Source organism: Globicephala melas, chromosome 21, assembly GCF_963455315.2.
Source record: "Globicephala melas chromosome 21, mGloMel1.2, whole genome shotgun sequence".
In the NCBI taxonomy this organism is placed as follows: Eukaryota; Metazoa; Chordata; class Mammalia; order Artiodactyla; family Delphinidae; genus Globicephala; species Globicephala melas.
In genome coordinates this window covers 19859603-19884699 of record NC_083334.1, presented here as the reverse complement: position 1 = coordinate 19884699, position 25097 = coordinate 19859603, and the positions used below count along the sequence as shown (strand labels likewise).

At 35.9% G+C, this 25097-nt stretch overlaps 1 protein-coding gene across 3 annotated transcripts in view; it reads right to left on the bottom strand.

Moving 5' to 3' along the window:
• The window catches only part of SGCZ (sarcoglycan zeta), a 915455-nt gene that overhangs the window by 161946 nt on the left and 728412 nt on the right, over nucleotides 1-25097 (bottom strand). The window lies entirely within an intron of this gene.

The following is a 25097-nucleotide window of genomic DNA, read 5'->3' as shown; positions in this document are numbered from 1 at the left end:
TCCTGTACTTTCTTCATGCATCAATCCTTTTAACTATTTATTAGGTGAAATGATACTTACTACCTGATTATTGAAAACAACTTTGCAGAGAGATCTAGTATTATTTTTACATGACAGTTATACACATATTTCTACTACAATCAAATAGTCACATTTGTACAAGCAATAAATGATTGACTAGTGTAAGTAAGAATGGGGTCCCAGTGCTTTAACCATGGGTTAATCATACATCCTTTTCTTTAGAAAATAATACTCTATGAGGAGGGTAAAACAGTACACAAATAATATTTATGAGACAAAAAGTAAAAATAGTAAGAACATGGGAATTAAAGAAAGGAGAATTCACATCTGGTTGGAGAGTAAACCATTTCTCATGGAAGATACTGACTATGATAAAGGCCTTAAGAATACGGAGTTTCAACAGAAGATGTCCCTAGAGGGAGGAACAAAATGACCATTCTGGTCACAATTAGGAAATAGCATGCCATCCAAACTGGCTCATGGAATATTGTGAGCAAAAACAACTGGGAGTATGTTTTGAGGCCAGAGAAAGAAAAGCCATGAATGCAAACTAAGGGGTCTGTATGTACAACAGCGTCCAAGAGAAGGAATGTAAAAAGTTCTCGAATAGCTCAGTGGCTTGAAACGATCAGAGTTATGCTTTAAGATGAAACTGGTAGAAGTACTATGTGGAGCTATCTGACAGAGTATCAATAATAATGCACACCTTGGTAACAAGTGTGAGAAGTGTGGTGGAAGAGCAACCTTCAAGACCTGGTGACTAATTTTATCTGGAGATACTGAAAAGAGGGCCATTTATGACTGACCCAAGGTTTCACAACTATGACTATGTAAGGATATGTAGTGATTTTTACACTTGGACTAGTAAAATTTGTAGGCTCAATGGAAAAAATAAGTTCAGCTTTGAACTTTCTAACTTTGGACTTTCTAACTACTTCCAGTAGCAACACTGGAAAAAAGAATTTTATCCATCAACCAACGCATCTGTAGAAAGCAGGCTGGGGTGTGACAGTTGCTTAAGTCTCGCTTGAATCTATCATGATGGATGAGCAAGTCCTGTGTGGAAAAAATGTATATAAAACCAAAGAGGGACTCCTAGATAACGCCTAGGTCTGTGGCTTGGAAAGACATATTTTCTACCTCCAGGGAGGCTGGGATTAGTAGAAGAGGAAAGGCAAGAGATTATGATAGCCAGCCTCAACCCTCTGCTCTGACCTCAAAAGAAAGCCAAAGAAGAAGCAGAACGATGAATAGAATTTTGAGTAAGAACTGAAGAACTTTTTTTTAAACTCAGACAAAGAAAAGGACTAAGAAGACCGAGAGAAATATTTTGAGGTGGTGAGATCTGTCTTCTCATGGAAGGAGAAAGGAATTGATTCTGGTTGAACTGAATTTGGGATGAGACAGAGGAATTCACTTCTTGAGCTTGAACTTCTTGTCAGCTTAAACTTAAAGCTGACACTAGAAATGCCTAAAAGTTTTTAAAAATAAGAAAATTTCAAGCATCTCTGAAGACAAATTCTGATGGGAAAATAGGCCTACTTTTGTTTCTCTCAGAGCTAGTTTACACCAGTTTTATAATATCCTCTCTCACTTTTGAAACTGAAGTGTCTCTGATATAGACATTAATTACAGGGTTGCTCATTCACTGGCTCTAATTAGTTTTGCAACATTATGCAACAGAAACAGGCAGAATTAACAGTGAGAGAGATTCAAAACTGAGGATTTACTAGACAGGAGTGGCAGAAAGTCATAGGTACGTGGTGTTCTAAAGTAACAAAAAAATGATGCCCCTTAAAAGGCTATTATTTTTTTCTTGTTGGATGTAAAGCCAGAACAGTTGTGTCTGGCTGCAAAAATAGCACAGGGTAAAGAATAGCAACAGATGATAAATTAATCATCAAGTTCAATAGGAGTTAAAAAAATACGAGAAATGCTAAGACAGGTTTATCATCAGAAAATGGAAACTCAGATTTTGAGATCTTGAAGGTGAGAACATTTCCGGACATGAGGTCCAGAGAACACCTGAGGAGTGGCTGCAGATGTAGACTGGAGACACAACCCTGTATATTGCACAGAGCCTAGAATAATAGTACATGTAAAGTGATGTGTGGCTTTAAAATATTATTTTGTTTCAGAGGGATTTTCTTGGCTAAATCTCACACACTGACTGTCCATGTATATTCTCAAATCCCTGCCTAAAGGAAATGTCCGGGAGTGCTCTCCATGGAGTTGCTTTGCAAATGTTTAAGGCAAATATTAGACTATCTCAAGTAAAGAGAAACAAATTCTATCATGAATGTAATTCCCAGTTCAATATTAATCTTAAAAAATGTTTTTATAAGATGGCTAAAAATAAAAGAATTGGACATCCAAAGTTAAATGTGATATTACCTATGCTATATGCATATTCAATTTTGGAAAGTTTTGATTCTTAAGCTCAGTGTTTTCTTCTTATATTTTCTATATAACATAAAATGTGTGGCTTCCCTGGTGGCGCAGTGGTTGAGAGTCCGCCTGCCGATGCAGGGGACACGGGTTCGTGCCCCAGTCCGGGAAGATCCCACATGCCGCGCAGAGCGGCTAGGCCCGTGAGCCATGGCCGCTGAGCCTGCCCTTCCGGAGCCTGTGCTCCGCAACGGGAGAGGCCACAACAGTGAGAGGCCCGCGTACCGCAAAAAAAAAAAAAAAAAAAAAAAAAAAAAAAAAAGTGGCGGCAGATATACAGTTATATTTCATTTATTTAATTAAAAAAAATTTTTAACATCTTTATTGGAGTATAATTGCTTTACAATGGTGTGTTACTTTCTGCTTTATAACAAAATGAATCAGATATACATAAACATACGTCCCCATATCTCTTCCCTCTTGCATCTCCCTCCCTCCCACCCTCCCTATCCCACCCCTCTAGGTAGTCACAAACCACCGAGCTGATCTCCCTGTGCTATGCGGCTGCTTCCCACTAGCTATCTATTTTACATTTGGTAGTGTATATATGTCCATGCCACTCTCTCACTTTGCCCCAGCTCATCCTTCCCCCTCCCCATATCCTCAAGTCCATTCTCTAGTAGGTCTGCATCTTTATTCCCGTCTTGTCCCTAGGTTCTTCATGACCCTTTTTTTTTTGTTTGTTTAGATTCCATATATATGGGTTAGCATAGGTATTTGTTTTTCTCTTTCTGAACTTACTTCACTCTGTATGACAGACTCTAGGTCCATCCACCTCACTACAAATAACTCAATTTCGTTTCTTTTTATGGCTGAGTAGTATTCCATTGCATATATGTGCCACATCTTCTTTATCCATTCATCTGTTGATGGACACTTAGGTTGCTTCCATGTCCGGGCTATTGTAAATAGAGCGGCAATAAACATTGTGGTACATGACTCATTTTTTTTTTTTTTTGCGGTATGCCGGCCTCTCACTGTTGTGGCCTCTTCCGTTGCGGAGCACAGGCTCCGGATGCGCAGGCTCAGCGGCCATGGCTCACGGGTCCAGCCACTCCGCAGCATGCGGGATGCTCCTGGACCGGGGCACAAACCCGCGCTCCCTGCATCAGCAGGTGGACTCTCAACCACTAAGCCACCAGGGAAGCCCTACATGATTCTTTTTGAATTATGGTTTTCTCAGGGTATATGCCCAGTAGTGGGACTGCTAGTTCGTATGGTAGTTCTATTTTTATTTATTTAAGGAACTGCCGCCATACTGTTCTCCACAGTGGCTGTATCAATTTACAATCCCACTAACAGTGCAAGAGGGTTCCCTTTTCTCCACACCCTCTCCAGCATTTGTTATTTGTAGATTTTTTGATGATGGCCATTCTGGCTGGTGTGATGTGATACCTCATTGTAGTTTTGATTTGCATTTCTCTAATGATTAGTGATGTTGAGCATTCTATCATATGTTTGTTGCAATCTGTATATGTTCTTTGGAGAAATGTCTGTTTAGGTCTTCTGCCCATTTTTGGCTTGGGTTGTTTGGTTTTTATGATATTGAGCTGCATGAGCTGCTTGTAAATTTTGGAGATTAATCCTTTGTCAGTTGCTTCATTGGCAAATATTTTCTCCCATTCTGATGGTTGTCTTTTCGTCTTGTTTATGGTTTCCTTTGCTGTGCAAAAGCTTTTAAGTTACATTAAGTCCCGTTTGTTTCCTCTTGTTTTTACTTCCATGTCTCTAGGAGGCAGGTCAAATAGGATCTTGCTGTGATTTATGTCAAAGAGTGCTCTGCCAATGTTTTCCTCTAAGGGTTTGATAGTCTCTGGCCTTACATTTAGGTCTTTAATCCACTTGGAGTTTATTTTCGTGTATGGTGTTAGGGAGTGTTCTAATTTCATTCTTTTACATGTAGCTATCCAGTTTTCCCAGCATCACTTATTGAAAAGGCTGTCTTTTCTCCACTGTATATTCTTAGCTGCTTTATCAAAGATAAGGTGACCATATGTGCGTGGGTTTATCTCTGGGCTTTCTATCCTGTTCCATTGATCTGTATTTCTGTTTTTGTGCCAGCACCATACTGTCTTGATTACTGTAGCTTTGTAGTATAGTCTGAAGTCAGGGAGCCTGATTCCTCCAGCTCCATTTTTCTTTCTCAAGATTGCTTTGGTTATTCGGGGTCTTCTGTGTTTCCACACAAATTGTGAAATTATTTGTTCTAGTTCTGTGAAAAATGCCAGTGGTAGTTTGATAGGGATTGCATTGAATCTGTAGATAGTTTGGGGTAGTATAGTCATTTTCACAATGTTTATTCTTCCATCCAAGAACATGCTACATCTCTCCATCTGTTTGTATCATCTTTTCTTTCACCAGTGTCTTATAATTTTCTGCAAACAGGTCTTTTGTCTCCTTAGGTAGGTTTATTCCTAGATATTATATTCTTTTTGTTGCAATGGTAAATGGGAGTGTTTCCATACTTTCACTGTCAGATTTTTCATCATTAGTGTATAGGAATGCAAGAGATTTCTGTGCATTAATTTTGTATCCTGCTACTTTACCAAATTCGTTGATTAGCTCTAGTAGTTTTCTGGTAGCATCTTTCGGATTCTGTATGTATAGTATCATGTCGTCTGCAAACACAGCTTTACTTCTTCTTTTCCCATTTGGATTCCTTTTATTTCCTTTTCTTCTCTGATTGCTGTGGCTAAAACTTCCAAGACTATGTTGAATAACAGTGGTGAGAGTGGGCAACTTACTTGTTCCTGATCTTAGTGGAAATGGTTTCAGTTTTTCACCAGTGAGAACGATGCTTCCTGTGGGTTTGTCATATATGGCCTTTATTATGCTGAGGTAAGTTCCCTCTATGCCTACTTTCTGGAGGGTTTTTTTTTTCATAAATGGGTGTTGAATTTTGTCGAAAGCTTTCTCTGCATCTATTGAGATGATCATATGGTTTTTTTCTACTTCAATTTTTTAATATGGTGTATCACATTGATTGATTTGATATATATTGAAGAATTCTTGCATTCCTGGTAAAAATCCCACTTGATCATTGTTTATGATCCTTTTAAAGTATTGCTGGATTCTGTTTGCTAGTATTTTGTTAGGAGTTTTGCATCTATGTTCATCAGTAATATTGGCCTGTAGTTTTCTTTCTTTGCAACATCTTTGTCTGGTTTTGGTATCAGGGTGATGGTGGGCTTCTAGAATGAGTTTGGGAGTGTTCCTCCCACTACTATATTTTAGAAGAGTTTGAGGAGAACAGGTGTTAACTCTTCTGTAAATGTTTGATGGAATTCGCCTGTGAAGCCATCTGGTCCCAGGCTTTTGTTTGATGGAAATTTTTAATCACAGTTTCAATTACAGTGCTTGTGATTGGTCTGCTCATATTTTCTATTTCTTCCTGGTTCAGTCTCGGAAGGCTGTGCATTTCTAAGAATTTGTCCATTTCGTCCATTTTATTGGCATATAGTTGCTTTTAGTAATCTCTCATGATCCTTTGTATTTCTGCAGGGTCAGTTGTTACTTCTCCTTTTTCATTTCTAATTCTATTGATTTGAGTCTTCTCGCTTTTTTTCCTGATGAGTCTGGCTAATGGCTTATCAATTTTGTTTATCTTCTCAAAGAACCAGCTTTTAGCTTTATTGATCTTTGCTATCATTTCCTTCATTTCTTTTTCATTTATTTCTGATCTGATCTTTATGATTTCTTTCCTTCTGCTAACTTCGGGGTTTTTTTTTTTGTTGTTCTTTCTCTAATTGCTTTAGGTGTAAGGTTAGGTTGTTTATTTGAGATTTTTCTTGTTTCTTAAGGTAGGATTGTATTGCTATAAACTCCCTCTTAGAACTGCGTTTGCTGCATCCCATAGGTTTTTGGTTGTCATGTATTCATTTTCTTTGATTTCCAGGTATTTTTTGATTTCCTCTTTGATTTCTTCAGTGGTCTCTTGGTTATTAAGTCGTATATTGTTTAGCCTCCATGTGTTTGTATTTTTTACAGATTTTTTCCTGTAATTGATATCTAGTCTCATAGAGTTGTGGTCAGAAAAGATACTTGATATGATTTCAATTTTGTTAAATTTACCAAGGCTTGACCTGTGACCCAAGATATGATCCATCCTGGAGAATGTTCCATGAACACTTGAGATAAAAGTGAACTCTGTGGTTTTTGGATGGAATGTCCTATAAATATCAATTAAGTCCATCTTGTTTAATGTATCATTTAAAGCTTGTGTTTCCTTACTTATTTTCATTTTGAATGATCTGTCCATTGGTGAAAGTGGGGTGTTAAAGTCCCCTACTATGATTGTGGTACTGTGAATTTCCCCTTTCATGGCTGCTAGTATTTGCCTTATGTATTGAGGTGCTCCCATGTTGGGTGCATAAATATTTACAATTGTTATATCTTCTTGGATTGATCCCTTGATCATTATGTAGTGTCCTTTTTGTCTCTTGTAATAGTCTTTGTTTTAAAGTCTGTTTTGTCTGATATGAGAATCGCTACTCCAGCTTTCTTTTGATTTCCATTTGCATGGAATGTCTTTGTCCATCTCCTCCCTTTCAGTCTGTATGTGTCCCTAGGTCCGAAGTGGGCCTCTTGTAGACATCCTATTACGGGTCTTGCTTTCGTATCCATTCAGCCAGTCTAGGTCTTTTGGTTGGAGCTTTTAATCCATTTACATTTAAGGTAATTATCAATATGTATGTTCCTATTACCATTTTCTTTATTGTTTTGGGTTTCTTATTGTAGATCTTTTCCTTCTCTTGTGTTTCCTGCCTAGAGAAGTTCCTTTAACATTTGCTGTAAAGCTGCTTTGGTGGTGCTGAATTCTCTTAGCTTTTGATTGCCTGTAAAGGTTTTAATTTCTCCTTCAAATCTGAATGAGATCCTTGCTGGGTACAGTAATCTTGGTTGTAGGTTTTTCCCCTTCATCACTTTAAATATGTCCTGCCACTCACTTCTGGCTTGCAGAGTTTTTGTGGAAAGATCAGCTGTTAACCTTATGGGGATTCCCTTGTGTATTATTAGTTGTCTTTCCCTTGCTACTTTTAATATATTTTCTTTGTATTCAATTTTTCATAGTTTGATTAATATGTGTCTTGTCATGTTTCTCCTTTGATTTATCCTGTATGAGACTCTCTGTGCTTCCTGGACTTGAATAACTATTTCCTTTCCTTTATTAGGGAAGTTTTCATCTATAATCTCTTCAAATATTTTCTCAGTCCCTTTCATTTTCTCTTCTTCTTCTGGGACCCCTATAATTCAAATGTTGGTGTGTTTAATGTTGTCCCAGAGGTCTCTGAGACTGTCCTGAATTCTTTTCATTCTTTTTCCTTTATTCTGCTCTGACGTAGCTATTTCCACTATTGTATCTTCCAGGTCACTTATTCGTTCTTCTGCCTCAGTTATTGTGTTACTGATCCCTTCTAGAGAATTTTTAATTTCATTTATTGTGTTGTTCATCACTGTTTGTTTGCTCTTTAGTTCTTCTAGTTCCTTGTTAAACGTTTCTTGCATTTTCTCTGTTCTATTTCCAAGATTTTGGATCATCTTTACTATCATTATTCTGAATTCTTTTTCAGGTGGCGAAATGGCGTAATCAAATCAAATGGCGAAAATCTCCCAGAGATCTTCATCTCAAAGCCAAGATCCAGCTCTATTCAACTACCAGCAAGCTAGAGTGCTGGACACCCTATGCCAAACAACTAGCAAGACAGGAACACAACCCCACCCATTAGCAGAGAGCCTGCCTAAAATCATAATACGGTCACAGACACTGCAAAACACACCACCAGATGTGTACCTACCTACCAGAAGGACAAGATCCAGCCTCATCCACCAGAACACAGGCGCTAGTCCCCTCCACCAGGAAGCCTACACAACCCACTGAACAAACCTCAGCCACTGGGGGCAGACACCAAAAACAAAAGGAACTATGAACCTGCAGCCTGTGAAAAGGAGACTCCAAACACTGTAAGTTAAGCAAAATGAGAAGACAGAGAAACACACAGCAGATGAAGGAGTAAGGTAAAAACCCACCAGACCTAACAAATGAAGAGGAAATGTGCAGTCTGCCTGAAAGAGAATTCAGAATAATGATAGTAAAGATGATCTAAAATCTTGGAGAATGGAGAAAATACAAGAAATGTTTAACAAGGACCTAGAAGAACTAACAGGCAAACAAACAATGATGAACAACAAAATGAATGAAATTAAAAGTTCTGTAGAGGAAATAAACAGCAGAATAACTGAGGCAGAAGAACAGATAAGTGACCTGGAAGATAAAATAGTGGAAATAACTACTTCAGAGCAGAATAAAGAATGAAAAGAATTGAAGACAGTCTCAGAGAACCCTGGGACATTAAACGCACCAATATTCAAATTATAGGGGTCCCAGAAGAAGAGGAGAAAAAGAAAGGGACTAAGAAAATATTTAAAGAGATTATAGTTGAAAACTTCCCTAATATGGGAAAGGAAATAGTTAATCAACTCCAGGAAGCACAGAGAGTCCCATACAGGATATAACCAAGGAGAAACATGACAAGACACATATTAATCAAACTCTCAAAAATTAAATAGAAAGAAAAAAATTAAAAGCAGCAAGGCAAAAACAACAAATAACATACAAGGGAATCCCCATAAGGTTAACAGCTGATCTTTCAGCAGAAACTCTACAAGCCAGAGGGGATTGGCAGGACATATTTAAAGTGATGAAAGGGAAAAAGCTACAACCAAGATTACTCTACCCAGCAAGGATCTCATTCAGATTTGACAGAGAAATTAAAAACTTTAAAGACAAACAAAAGCAAAGAGAATTCAGCACCATCAAACCAGCTTTACAACAAATGCTAAAGGAACTTCCCTAGGCAGAAAAGACAAGAGAAGGAAAAGATCTACAATAAGAAACCCAAAACAATTCAGAAAATGGTAATAGGAAATACATATCGATAACTACCTTAAATGTCAATGGATTAAAAGCTCCAACCAAAACACGTAGACTGGCTGAATGGATACAAAAACAAGCCCCATATATATGCTGTCTACAAGAGACCCACTTCAGACCTAGTGACATATACGGACTGAAAGTGAGGGGATGGAAAAGATATTCCATGCAAATGGAAATCAAAAGAAAGCTGGAATAGCAATTCTCATATCAGAGAAAATAGACTTTAAAACAAAGACTATTACAAGAGACAAAAAGGACACTACATAATGATCAAGTGATCAATCTAAGAAGAAGGTATAATAATTGTAAATATTTATGCACCCAACATGGGAGCACCTCAATACATGAGCCAAATGCTAACACCCATAAATGGGGAAATTCACAGTAACACAATCATAGTAGGGGACTTTAACACCCCACTTTCACCAATGGACAGATCATCTAAAATGAAAATAAATAAGGAAACACAAGCTTAAAATGAAACATTAAATAAGAGGGACTTAATTAATATTTATAGGACATTCCATCCGAAAAGCACAGAATACACTTTCTTCTCAAGTGCTCACGGAATATTCTCCAGGATAGATCATATCCTGGGTCATAAATCAAGCCTTGGTAAATTTAAGAAAACTGAAATCATATCAAGTACTTTTTCCGACCACAACGCTATGAGACTAGATATCAATTACAGGAAAAAATCTGTAAAGCACACAAACACATGGAGGCTAAACAACACACTACTTAACCAAGAGATCACTGAAGAAGTCAACGAGGAAATAAAAAAATACCGAGAAACAAATGACAATGAAAACATGACGACCCAAAACCTCTGGGATGCAGCAAAAGCCATTCTAAAGAGGGAAGTTTACAGCAATACAATCCTACTTTAAGAAACAAGAAATATCTCAACTAAACATCTTAACCTTACACCTAAAGCAATTAGAGAAAGAAGAAGAACAAAAACCCAAAGTTAGCAGAAGGAAAGAAATCATAAAGATCAGATCAGAAATAAATGAAAAAGAAATGAAGGAAACAATAGCAAAGATCAATAAAACTAAAAGCTGGTTCTTTGAGAAGATGAACAAAATTGTTAAACCACTAGCCAGACTCATCACAAAAAAAGGGGAGAAGACTCAAATCAATAGAATTAGAAATGAAAAAGGAGAAATAACAACTGACACTGCAGAAATACAAAGGAACATGAGAGATTACTAAAAGCAACTATATGCCAATAAAATGGACAACTTGGAAGAAATGGACAAATTCTTAGGAAAGCACAACCTTCCAAGCCTGAACCAGGAAGAAATGAATAATATAAACAGACCAATCACAAGCACTGAAATTGAAACTGTGATTAAAAACCTTCCAACAAACAAAACCCAGGACCAGATGGCTTCACAGGTGAATTCTATCAAATATTTAGAGAAGAGCTAACACCTAGCCTTCTCAAACTCTTCCAAAATATAGTAGAGGGTGGAACACTCCCAAACTCATTCTACGAGGCCACCATCATCCTGATATCAAAACCAGACAAAGACGTCACAAAAAAAGAAAACTAAAGGCCAATATCACTGATGAATATAGATGCAAACATCCTCAACAAAATACTAGCAAACAGAATTCAACAGCACATTAAAAGGATCATACACCATGATCAAGTGGGGTTTATTCCAGGAACGCAAGTATTCTTTAATATACACAAATCAGTCAATGTGATACACCATATTAACAAACTGAAGAATAAAAACCATATGATCATATCAATACATGCAGAAAAAGCTTCTGACAAAATTGAACACCCATTTATTATAAAAACTCTCCATTAATTAGGCATAGAGGGAAATTATCTCGACATAATAAAAGCCATATATGACAAATCCACAGCCACCATTGTTCTCAATGGTGAAAAACTGAAATCATTTCTACTAAGACCAGGAAGAAGACAAGGTTGCCCACTCTCACCACTATTATTCAACACAGTATTGGATGTTTTAGCCACAGCAATCAGAGAAGAAAAGGAAATAAAAGGAATCCAAATTGGAAGAGACGATGTAAAGCTGTGAGTGTTTGCAGACAACATGATACTATACATAGAGAATTCTAAAGATGCTACCAGAAAACTACAGAGCTAATCAATGAATTTGGTAAAGTAGCAGGATACAAAATTAATGCACAGAAATCTCTTGCATTCTTGTACACTAGTGATGAAAAATCTGAAAGAGACATTAAGGAAACACTCCCATTTACCACTGCAACAAAAAGAATAAAATACCTGAGAATAAACCTACCTACAGAGACAAAAGACCTTTATGCAGAAAACTATAAGACACTGATGAAAGAAATTAAATATGATAGAAACAGATGGAGAGTTATATCATGTTCTTGGATTGGAAGAATCAACATTGTGAAAATGATTATACTACCTAAAGCAATCTACACATTCAATGCAATCCCTATCAAACTACCACTGGCAGTTTTCATAGAACTAGAACAAACAATTTCACAATTTGTATGGAAACAGAAAAGACCCCGAAACTTTAAAGCTTTTGCACAGCAAAGGAAACCATGAACAAGACGAAAAGACAACGTTCAGAATCGGAGAAAATACTTGCAAATGAAGCAACTGACAAAGGATTAATCTCCAAAATTTACAAGCAGCTCATGCAGCTCAATATCAAAAAAACAAACAACCCAATCCAAAAATGGGCAGAAGACCTAAATAGACTATTCTCCAAAGAAGGTATACTGATTGGCAACAAACACATGAAAGGATGCTCAAAATCACTAATCATTAGAGAAATGCAAATCAAAACTACAATGAGGTGTTACATCACACCAGTCAGAATGGCCATCACCAAAAAAATCTGCAAACAATAAATGCTGGAGAGGGTGTGGAGAAAAGGGAACCCTCTTGCACTGTTAATGGGAATGTAAATTGATACAGCCACTATGGAGAACAGTATGGCGGTTCCTTAAATAAATAAAAATAGAACTACCATATGACCTAGCAGTCCCACTACTGGGTATATACCCTGTGAAAACCATAATTCAAAAAGAGTCATGTACCACAATGTTCATTGCAGCTCTATTTACAATAGCCAGGACATGGAAGCAACCCACGTGTCCCTCGACAGATGAATGGATAAAGAAGATGTGGCACATATATACAATGGAATAGTACTCAGCCATAAAAAGAAACGAAATTGAGTTATTTGTAGTGAGGTGCATGGATCTAGAGTCTGTCATACAGAGTGAAGTCAGAAAGAGAAAAACAAATACTGTATGCTAACCCATATATATGGAATCTAAAAAAAAAAAATGGTTATGAAGAACCTAGAGGCAGGACCGGAATAAAGACCCAGTCCTACTAGGGAATGGACTTGAGGACACGGGGAGGGGAAGGGTAATTTGGGACAAATTTATAGTGGCATGGACTTATATACACTACCAAATGTAAAATAGATAGCTAGTGGGAAGCAGCCACATAGCACAGGGAGATCAGGTTGGTGCTTTGAGACCACCTAGAGGGGTGGGATAGGGAGGGTGGAACGGAGGGAGACACAAGAGGGAAGAGATATGGGGATATATGTATATGTATAGCTGATTCACTTTGTTAGAAAGCAGAAACTAACACACCATTGTAAAGCAATTATACTCCAATAAAGATGTTAAAAAAAGATTTCTTTTAGTTATTTATTCTTTCCTGCATGCTAAAGGAATAAAAAATCCAACTGCTAATTAAAAAGAGGAAATTCTCTTTAAAACATCTAAGCATTTTCTTTTTCTTACCTGTTTTATGCTGAGGTTTTTTATAATTTATAATGAGTTGTTTTTCCTCAAGCGTAAGAGAAAGAACAAATAAAATATAAGTTGGAAGGAAGCCTGCTTTATATATGCATTTTTACTATGTTGTTTGCTGTAATCCTGTATTTTATTTTCATTTTAATTGGCCTTCCTTATTCCTGCCTATTATTAGAAAATAAACTCTACAGTAATAAGGATTGATAGACTTAGGAATTTGACCTCTAATTCAGCTTGTATAGAAACATCTTTAGAGATTGTTTTTAATAACATAACTTTTGTCATCCGGAGTATGATTAATTCTTTTTGTTCTTAGCCAATAATTGTTCTAAGTTTCACAATTTATGCTTCACCAATTATAAGAGTTTTGAAATGTTTTTGAATATATGATATATTGAATAAGATAATAAATACTGTACTTTGTTTCTATTATTTGGTGTTCTTTTGGCAATGTGAATGATTTTTTAAAAAGCATAATAAAATAAAATGTAATTTGTTTTCCAAGTTTTTCTCAACTTATGATACAATTCCTTGACAAACATTTCCTTCTTTTTCTAACAATCCACCTATCACTAGTCTCATAGAACATGTCATTGTTTAACAACAAAATCATCATAGTGAATATATGCTGAAACAAAATAAAACCCAAAACAAAACTATATTAATCTGACATGGTATATGTGATTATAATTATCTGGTTAATAGAGAAAAAAATAGATACATTCAATAAACCCAATAAGATTGCATATAAGGGACCAGCAATATATATTACATATATGTGTATACACACATATTTTTTATATATATATATATATATATATATACACACACACACATATATAAACTACTTAAAATGATGGAGAAATAGACATAGCTATTCAATCCACTAAGAACGTTTTGAATACATAAGCATTTTATGTTCAATAAAAAATAATCCTTTTGAAGAAAATCCTTACAGCAATCTTTTTCTTTTTGTATTTTATTTTATTTATTTTTTTATACAACAGGTTCTTATTAGTTATCTATTTTTTACATACTAGTGTATATATGTCAATCTCAGTCTTTAGTTTCTCTTCAGATAGAATATATCTTTTGCCTTTTATAGGACATCTTTTGGAATCACTATCAGGAAAAAAAATTGGTGTGGCTCAGTCTAATAATCCAATTAATCATATGATACAAACTTAAATGTGCATGGAAGCAGCAGCACTGTGCCACTTTAACATGAAGTTAAAGTTACACTCTGAGGATGCGCAAGAGACAGAGATTTGTTAATGAAGAGCGCTGTAGGAAAACCAAACATGCTATTATAACAAATCATATTTCTTGGTGGTTAAGTAGAGACAGCTGCAAAGAACCTTAGGTATTTGCTTAAGAAAAATAATAAAGATTAATAATAACACTATGTACCCTAAAGACAGTCATCCGTAAATGGGTGACTGAAAAAAATCCACATTGTAATCTGTGTAACAAAATTATAAAGCCTAAAGCTTCACTATTAGTGTGTCTATCTTTCCCAAACATGCTTAATAGTATGTAACAATTATAATAATCCCAGTGGAAAAAGTTCAGTTTTCAAATAAATTTAGGAAATGACTGCATGATATATTCCCACTCAGAGATTCATAATGCATATTAGCATACTCAACACACTGAGAGGTCTGGAGGAGAGAAATACTTTACTTTCTCTAATACAAAGTTCCCTAAACATTTGTCCAAAGGGACCCCCACTCACTCATCCATCTTTTGGAATAGGTGGAATAATGTCCCTTTGAACACACTGTGTTCACTTATATTTTATAAACCCTGAAGGAAGATCTATGTAAAAAGAAGATGCGTTGTTTAGCATGAAGGCTTAAAAAGAGGTGATTAAAGAATTAAAAGCTACCGTGTCTCCACAGATATTTATTGAGAGCCTATGTATCATACCACTAAATTCTGTTTATTTTCGGCTTCCCAGCTGTATTTAAAAACTGGAGAGTCTATGTTGAACACTGCTAAGAATCTGGGCTGCTTCTGAGATGTAACTTGTTGTCAATAAGAAAGAGAGGCAATGTTGAGCACACCTCTAGTTTTTGCATATATATGTCAGTTACTATAAGGATAATTTAGCTCCTAAAAGGAGAATCACTTCTTACTTTGAACAAAATCACATTTCTGGACCTGTAAATTAAGAATAAGACCTCAGGGTATGGTAACTCTACATAGGTAATCCTCACGGTAAAGTCTTGTCTGAGAATTCCTTCTAAATGCCCAAGACATCTTTAATTTCTACCCAAACTATGGAATTAATCCTAAGAGCTAAGTTCATAGAGCAATTTAGCAGCTACTGAGACAATAGTGCATTGTCACAACAACCCTGTAAAATAGAAACAATATTGCCCTCCTTTTATTTAAAACACACACACACACACACACAAAGTTAAGTGAATTGTATGCAGCTAGTAAGTTAGCCTAAAGTTTAGTCCTCTCACTCTTTGTCAATCTAACAACTGTAGGGACAGAAAATGTAAGTTAAATTTATTTTATTATGTAACTCCATTAGGAATATTCTAATATTTTTCATTATTATTTCTGAATCAATCAATCAAACAATCTCTTCTTTCTTAGATTGTTTGACTTTTAACTTTTAAAAAATTTCCTTCTCTCACTGACTTCATTTACCAGCACATATTCCTCTTCTGGCTTGGATCTGCATCATGGTATCCTGAAAGCAAATTATTTCTGGTAAGACAAAACTCTACTTCTAAATAATTACAAAGTTCATCTTGACAATGAAGCCCCCTAGAAAAACTTATTGATATTTTTACAGTCATAGACCATTTTAAAGGAGTCTCAAAACAATATTTTCTGTAAATAAAAAATTCACTGTTTCACATTCTTCCTATTGCATATATATGTCACTTCCTATTCCTATAACTGCTTTATAATTACCCTCATTCTATAAAACTAAGTTGTGTGTATATGTATATATATGTGTGTGTGTGTGTGTGTGTGTATTTAGAAGAGGTGAATTGCATAGGAAGGGTAGGTAAAATTAACTTACTGAACCCAAAATTATAGCTATCCTATTAGCCTGGGACTGAGGGGATTTTAGGTGGATGTCAAGATTGGATGAATAGCCCACAGAAGGCAGTTGCCCCAATCAACAAGTCATGATTCGTTGCCAAATTTTGGTCATGAGCCAATTTTTTGACCCAGAATCCAATGACCTCTCTTGCCGCATTTAGACAGTAAATGGACAAGTGCAGCTGCCTTAGCCTGAGATTCCTCAGAAATGAGGATGTTGGTTATGCCGCCAGGTGAGCCACTAAATCCAGCAAAACTGAGGTCTCACTTCAGTGAAGGACCTGCCCCACCTACTGGGATTACCAAAGGCAGAAAACCTTTAACTTTCAGTCTTGTCAGGAAATATCTTAGCTCAAAGATCCATCTCATCCAAAATCATGTCCCCCAAACCCCACCTGGGATGGCTTTCATGACTGATTGATCAATATGAGGATATAAAGATCTGGCCACCATATGAACCACTCTGGACAATTCTCAGGTTTATTTTAGCTCCAGAGCTCCCTGTGGGGTGAGTCAAGGTTGCCATTCCTTTGCATCACACTTTGACTTCTCTCTTCTCTCTGCTCAACTCTGCTTGCTTGATGTGATGTTATTATCCAGATTACTGAGAAATCTTTTAATCAAAATGCAACTAACTCCATGATACTTTTTAAACTAAAATTAAATTAAAAATTAAATTAAAACTTAGGGCAAGGATAAGACTGATGCTAAAAATGAAAGTGAACTACAATCTATATTAGAGAAATCAGTACATTAATATTTCTGGCAGTTGAGAAGAAAAGTAGGATAAGATGAGAAGTCATTCATATTGAGAAGTCAAAAATATGATTTTTTTTTCTTCCAGAGAGTGCTTTATTAAGATACCATCATCACCAGGAAAGCTCTTTCATCTTTAATGCCTGCACTGCAGTCTTTCCTCTGTGGTTATTCATTTACCACAGACTTCCTTAAAATATTTGTTTATAGACAACGGTAATTTTCTTTTTTTACTTTTTTTTTTTTTTAGTGCAAAAGCGTTGGGTCTTCGTTGCTGCACGTGGGCTTTCTCTAGTTGTGGTGAGCGGGGGCTACTCTTCGTTGCGGTGTGCGGGCTTCTCATCACGGTGGCTTCTCTGAGGAGCATGGGCTCTAGGCGCGCAGGCTTCAGTAGTTGCGGCACGTGGACTCAGTAGTTGTGGTGCATGGGGTTAGCTGCTCCGTGGCATGTGGGACCTTCCCAGACCAGGGATTGAACCTGTATCCCCTGCATTGGCAGGCGGATTCTTAACCACTGCATCACCAGGGAAGTCCCTGTAATTTTTATAATAACTCAGGTCCAAACAAATAATGTAGATCTGGGTTAGTTTCTATCTACCTGGATGCCAGAGAAAGGACATCTCTTCTCCACCTGAATGTTAAATCAAAAGTTTGAAAATGGTTGCTTAGACTTGTGGTTTTTCAAATTTTTAAACATTTGGAAACTTTTAAGAGATAAAATATGGTGTTTGGTGGGGTATTGATTTAGAAGTTATTGTAGGTAATAGCTTCACTATTGATCCTATTTCTAGCTTTTAGTACACAATTCAGAGTCATGGTAAATGCTTTCTTTTTCTTCCACACGATGAATCAGTTGCCATGTCCTATGAATATGTGGGGGATAGGCTTGTGTAGTCTCTTTGTGTGTGTGTGTGAGTGTGTGTGTGTGTGCGCTTTGGGATATGTTTTGGTACTTGGAGAAAATATGGGCATCTATCCCAGGAAAAGTGGATGAGTAAAATATACGGCATAGCATGCAGCCATGTGCAGCACATGAATAAATGTGCACCTAGCAACAGTACTTAGAAAATTCAAAAAGAAATAAAATAATATTTATATAAATTAAAAATGTTTCCATAACAGATGAAATCTATTTCTCAGAACACACAGGATCACCAAAAAGGATACAACGATGGACTACAAAGAGAGGGCAAGTGCTGATAAAGGGAGTAAAAATGGAGATATAAGTAAAAGGAATGAAAGAATAAATAAATGAATAAACAATAAATGGAAACAGTGAGAGAATTTGTATGGACCAATGATGTAATAGTGACAATGTTCCATAACTGATGTACATAATTATCTCAATCTTCTGCACCTGAATTTAAAAATAAAGTAAAATCTGCTGCAGAATCGTCAACTCTCTCTCTCCCTCTTTGTCTATCTTTACTGCTATTGTTTTAATTCAGTTTTTTTGTTCACTTTCTGCCTATACTAGTTTCTTAAATGTCCTCATTATCATTAATGTACCCAATTAAAATCCTTTTTCATATTGTTGATGTCCTTATCCTCTTATAAGGTAAATTTTATTTTAGCAGTGTCCAAGGATAAAGTTAACCTAAAAATGTCTTTCATATTCCAAACCACATTCTAGTAAATTGTGATTTAATAACAACAACAGTTTATTGTTTCACAAACATTCCCATAAAGTATTCTATTCCTTTTCTTTGTGCCTTATACATCATTGTTTACTTGAAAATCTCTCACTGTGTTCTGTCTTTATTAAGAGAAGGTATTATGTCTTCTGAGTTGGAAAAAATCTCTTGTGTTTTTCCTTTACTTCTATATTCACAATACTCCTGACACTAGATATGTGCGTTTTCCACACATCAAGCATTCTCTAAGACACTAGGCGGGTGTCCTACAATTTAACCCAATTCTGATACTACGTACCTGGACACAGACTCCACAGGTTAAGGTTTCAGTCCCACGAGATTGCCCCTCCTCCCCATTTCAGATGCCACTTGCAAGTTCAGTTTGTTACCTGTGCTCCTGACCAACTGTCTATACATCAGAAGTTCCCATGGCCCCCTCCTCAGGTTTGATTACATTGACAGAGCAGCTCACAGAACTCAGGGGAACACGTTATTTACTAGATTACTGGCTTATTAGAAAAGATATAACTCAGGAAGAGCCAGATGGAAGAGATGCCCAGGGCCAGGTATGTGGGAGAGGCACGGAGCTTCCATGCCCTCTCTAGGCACCATAGTCCCAGCACCTCCACACGTTCACCAACCTAGAAGCTCTCCAACCTTTGTAATTGTTATGCAGGCTTCAGCATGTAAGCCTCAATCTTTAGCCCCTCTTCTATTCTTTGGAGGGGGGTCAGGTTGAATGTTCCAAGCTTCTAATCATAGGTTGGTCTTTCTGATGACCAGCCTCCATCCTGAATCTATCTAGGAGCCCAGGAAGAGTAGCCTCAATAGAACAAAAGACGCTTCTATCACCCAAGTAATTCACCAGAAAATTCACCAAGAAACCAGGGTCAAAGACCAAATAGTAGGACCAAGATGCTCCTACTGCTCTTCTCAGGAAATTACAAGGGTCCTGGAAGCGCTGTGCCAGGAACCAGGAGCAGAGATCAATACACACAGTTGAGCCTTGAACAACGTCAGGGTTAGGGACACAGACCTTCTTTGCAGTCAAAAATCCGCACATAAATTTACAATTGACCTTCCGTACCCACAGTTCCACATCTGTGGATTCAACCAACCTAGGATTGTGTAGTTCTGTAATACAGATTTACTGAAAACTATCCACATGTAAGTGGATCTGTTCAAATCCATGTCGTTCAAGAGTCAACTGTATATTTTGTATTATTTCACTACTATTTTCATCTCTAGAATTTATCATAATGACAGTATATACAAGCACAAGTACTAGTAAATCCTTGATAAATATCAATTGAGGTTAAAATGAATTTTTATAATATCTAAGAGTAATCAGAATGCCTATGGCAGAGTAGTTCATAGCAGACTAAAGCACCCACTGAAAATATCTACAAAATGTTTAATAAAATAATAAAGTGCAAACCCATTGTCTTTGAAGGTAACATACCTTTTTGTTGTGGTGAAGTATACGTCATATAATATTTACTATTTTAACCATTTCTAAGTACATAGTTCAGTGGCATTAAGTACATTCACATTATTGTGTAATCATGACCACTATACATCATCTGAAATTTTCACCATCTGCAACTGAAATTCTGTACCTATTAAATAACAGCTTCCCAATACCCCTCCCCCAGTTCCCAGTAGCCACTATTCTACTTTATTTCTCTATAAATTTGACAACTCTAGGTGTTTAATGTAACTATAATCATATAATATTTGTGCTCCTGTGTCTGGCTTATTTCACTTAGCGTAATGTCTTCAAAATTCATCCTTGTTGTAGTGTGTGTCAGAATTCCCTTCCTTTTTTCTTCAGTCTGAATAATATTTCATTGTACGTATATGCCACATTTTCTTTATCCATTCATCCATGGCTGGACACTTAGGTTGCTTCCACATTTTGGCAATTATGAATATAAACATGTGTGTACAAATATCTCTTTGAGATACTGCTTTCAATTCTTTTGGGTATATACTCAGAAGTGGATTTACTGGATCCAATAATAGACTGTGTTATTCTTTAAATTCTGTATTTAATTTTCTGAGTTACCCTATACTGTTTTTCACAATGGCTGTACCATTTTACATCGCTATCAGCAGTGCACAAGGGTTCCAATTTCTCTACTTATTTTGTTTTGTTTTGCTTTGTGTTTTAATATCATAGCAATCCTAATTAGTGTGAAGAGGGGTAACATATTTCAAGATAGTTAGACTTGAAGGGCCAAGATGCTGAAAGAAAAGATACTTATAGCTTAGCTTCTTGTTTACTTATTTTCCTTTCAAAGCACCTGCCAACTTAAATAGCTCAAGACACGAGGCTGAGGTTAAGAAGCTAGAAGAGAATCGATAAGTGGTAGAGAGGCAACAATGCTGTCTGTAATCTCATGGTCCTGAGGAGACAAAAATTAAATTCCAGGCCTGTCAAAGCTCCTAGATCTTGAGGGACTAACATACCAGAGAAAGGGTAGGTGAAGAAAAATGAAACCTGGACTCTGTGTGGAGTTTTCTTTAAGTCATTTGTTGGCTATTAGACTGCTCAGGGTGAGGCTAAAAGGCTGAACTAAAAACGCCTGAGAATTTCATGGGAACGTTTAGCAGTTGTATAACGCTGGAGAACAAAAATCACTAAGGGGACCCAGGTAAACACTGAAAAGTTCATTTGGGAACCACAGAGGATTATACCTTAGAGAGGTCATAATCCATATTCAGAAGAGACTCAAACCATACAAATCTTATTATCAAGTAATCTCCCACCTCGATTTTGAATAAAGGGGCTTAGAGTAAATCCTTTTTAGACAAAGACAACATTGTCTAGAGCCTCTATAACTTTTCAGACACCAAGTCTAGAATTGATCCCAAATTACCAATTACACCAAGAATCAGTACCGAAAAAAAACAAAACCAAAAAAACTAACCAGTGCAAACAGGCAAGAAGTGTCCCAATTGTTTGAGACTGCAGCTATAGATCCAAAATAATTATGACTCATATATTCAAGAAAATATATATGATAGAAAACACTATCAAGGAAATCCACACAAAAAATGAAGTGGAAATTCTAGAACTGAACAATTCAATAATTTATATTAAGAGCTTGATGGATGGGCAGGGCATTGGAAACAGTTGAAGAGAGAACCAATGAAGTGAAAAGAGGCCATTAGCTAATATGCAGATTGAATCAAAAGCAGAAAATGGAATGAAAGATACAGAAAATAGCAAAACACAAAAGTGAACCATGAGGAAAATATCTAAGACATTTTAACTGAGGAATGTGGATAATGAATTTGCCAAGCAAATGTCCAGTAACAGATTCAAGAAAATCTGTGAAACTCAAAAAGGAAAAATACAAATAAAGCCATACGAGGCACAGTGTAGTAACTCCTCTGAAAATCAAAAAGAAAAAAAAAAAAACTCTTCAAATCAGTAACATAGTAGAAAAAGAAGATACTAACTACACAGTAAGAACAATAAGACTGAGACGTTACTTAAGAGAAAAAGATTTCGAAGCAGCCTAGGCTAAGCTAGTAGATATTCCAAAGTTTAATAATACTGGATTCAGTAGAAAGAAAATATTGCAACCTCAGGAACCTGGATTCTACATCAAATTGTACTCCTTTCTAGTGTGTGAGTTTATCAAATCTTTTTGCATTCCAAGTTCCTTGACTTAATTAGGAAATAGAAGTAGACAGGCACCTAGGTCCTTTCTTACTTTAACTTTCCAGGATCTGATTTTAGGGTCAGGCAGAACCGTACTGTTATTCTTCAAATGATAATTTTATTCCCCTCCTCCACTATCAATACCATGGCTTCATTTGACTTATATTTGTCTTCATTTGACATTTATTTGGTTTCACTTGTATTAGCTAGCAAGGTTTCTTATTTGCTTAATGAAAACACTTCAAAAATATGCTTGACCATTTAAAATAAATATATGAATGATTATACATTCCAGGTATATTTTTCTCATGTATATTAAGGTATCTGGGAAACCTCTGTTATCCTAATATTGATGAATAATGACATAAATATTCTACTATGGAAATAGGTGAACCTGAAAAGATTACATGTGTATGATTCCAATTATATAACAGGTAAAAGGCAAAATCATGGAGACAGTAAAAAGATCAGTGATTTCCAGGAATTCAGGGAAGAGAGGAATGAATGAATAGGTAGAGCAGGAGATGTTTAGGGCAGGGAGACTATTCTGTATGATACTATAAATGGTGGATACATATTATAAATTTGTCAATACTCTTGGAATGCATAGCACAAAGAATGAAACAATGTAAACTATGAACTTTAGTTAATAATTATTGGCTCATCAATTGTTACAAATGTATCACAATAATGTAAGATTTTAATAATAGGGGAAATGGGTAGGCAGACAGGGGGTATATATATAGAAACTCTGTACTTTGTGCTCACTCTTCTACAAACCTAAAACTACTTAAAAATTAAATGTAGTGTTAAAAAATCCACTCTAATATTTTAATAACTTTGAGAATAAAAAAATTAAATAGATTTCAGTATAAGTGTTATACATTTAATTTTCTTCACTGATTTTGCATTCTTTGAGTTGGGTAATTTAGCAGAATTCTGAGATTAAAAAACAGTGAAAAATAATTATATGTTGAAAGAAACAATTGATAAACTGAATTTCATTAAAATTAAAGTTTTATGCTCCATGAAAGACACTGTCAAGAAAATGAAAAGGCAGACTAAGAGAAAATATTTACAAAAGAAAATATTTGTAAAATATCTGATAAAGTGCTATTATCCAAAATATACAAAGAACTCTTAGAACTCAACAATAAAAGAAAAATAAAAAGTGGGCCAAATACCTTAACAGGTATCAAAGAGGATATACAGATGGCAAATAAGCATATGAAAAGATGTTCCACATCATATATCATCAGGGAAATGCAAATTAAGCCAACACTGAGATACCACTACACATCTATAGACTGGCCACATTCCAGAAGACTGAGAGCACCAAATGCTGGTGAAGATGTGGAACAACAGGAACTCTCATTCATGGCTGGTGGGAATGCAAGATACTACAGCCACTTTGGAAGACAGTTCAGCAGTCTCTTACAAAACTAAACATAGTTTTATCATAAGATCCAGCAATCATGTTCCTTGGTACTTACCCAAAGGAGATTAAAATTTATTTCCACTGCAAAACCTGCATGCTAATGTTTATAGCAGCTTTATTCATAACTGTCAAAACTTGGAAGCAATCAGGATGTCCTTCAGTAGGTGAATGATTTTTTAAAACTGTGGTACATCCAATGGAATACTATTCAGCAATAAAAAGAAATGAACTATCGAGCCATCAGAAGGCATGGGGGGACATTAAGTGTGTATTACTAAGTATAAGAAGCCAGTCTGTAAAGGCTACACACTGTATAATTCCAATTACATGACATTCTGGAAAGGGAAAAACTAAAGAGACAGTCAATTAGTGTTTGCAAAGGGTTGGGCAGGGGAGAAGATGAATAGGCAAAGCACAGAGGATTTTTAGGGCTGTGAAGCTACTTTGTATAATACTATAAGGATGGTTATATGCCACCATAAATTTTTCCAAATCTATAGAATGTACAACATTAAAAGTGAACCCTAATGTAAACTATGGGCTTTGGGTGATAATGAGGTGTCTGTGTAGGTTCATCAATTGTAACAAAGGTACTACTCTGCTGGGGGATGTTGATAATGGGGGAGGCTGTGCACGTGCCGAGCAGGGGATACATGGGAAGTCTCTGGACTTTATGCTCAGTTTTGCTGTGGACCTAAAGTGCTCTAAAAAGTAAAGCCTGTTAAAACAAAAGAAATACATAGAAATGAAAAATAAAATTAACGGATTAAGGAGACTGGTCAGATAAATATATTGCCTATTTTAAGCCATAGAGTTATATCATTTATTTTGCATGAAAAATTTTAAAATAGGTATATATCAAATGCCTTAAGTAATATACCTGTCATTTATCTCAGCACAAAGCATTAAATAACATGGGAGTTACACAACTAAAGGGAAATAAAGTAAGCTATTTTGAATTATAAGATTAATTAGAGTACACTAAAGATAAGAAGCTAAGCACACTTTAATATGTTTAGTAATTTTTGTGGGTAATGGCCTAGAAAAAAATGATCTTTTATCTTTCTCTGTGATACATACATATGTGAGTGTGTGTACCTATGTGTATTTTTTTAACTAAGAATAAAATTCAGGTTGTTTCCTTTATTTTTCTTACATTTTATAAATATTCCAATGAAAAGAAATTGTTCAAGACAGAAATTTTTGACAACATGTTTGTAAATAAGTCTTCTATTAGGTTTGTTTTCTTAATATTTATAAAACTTGCTAATTCTAACAGCTGCTGAAGAAGACTAATGTATCTGTCCTTAATCAGCATAGAGA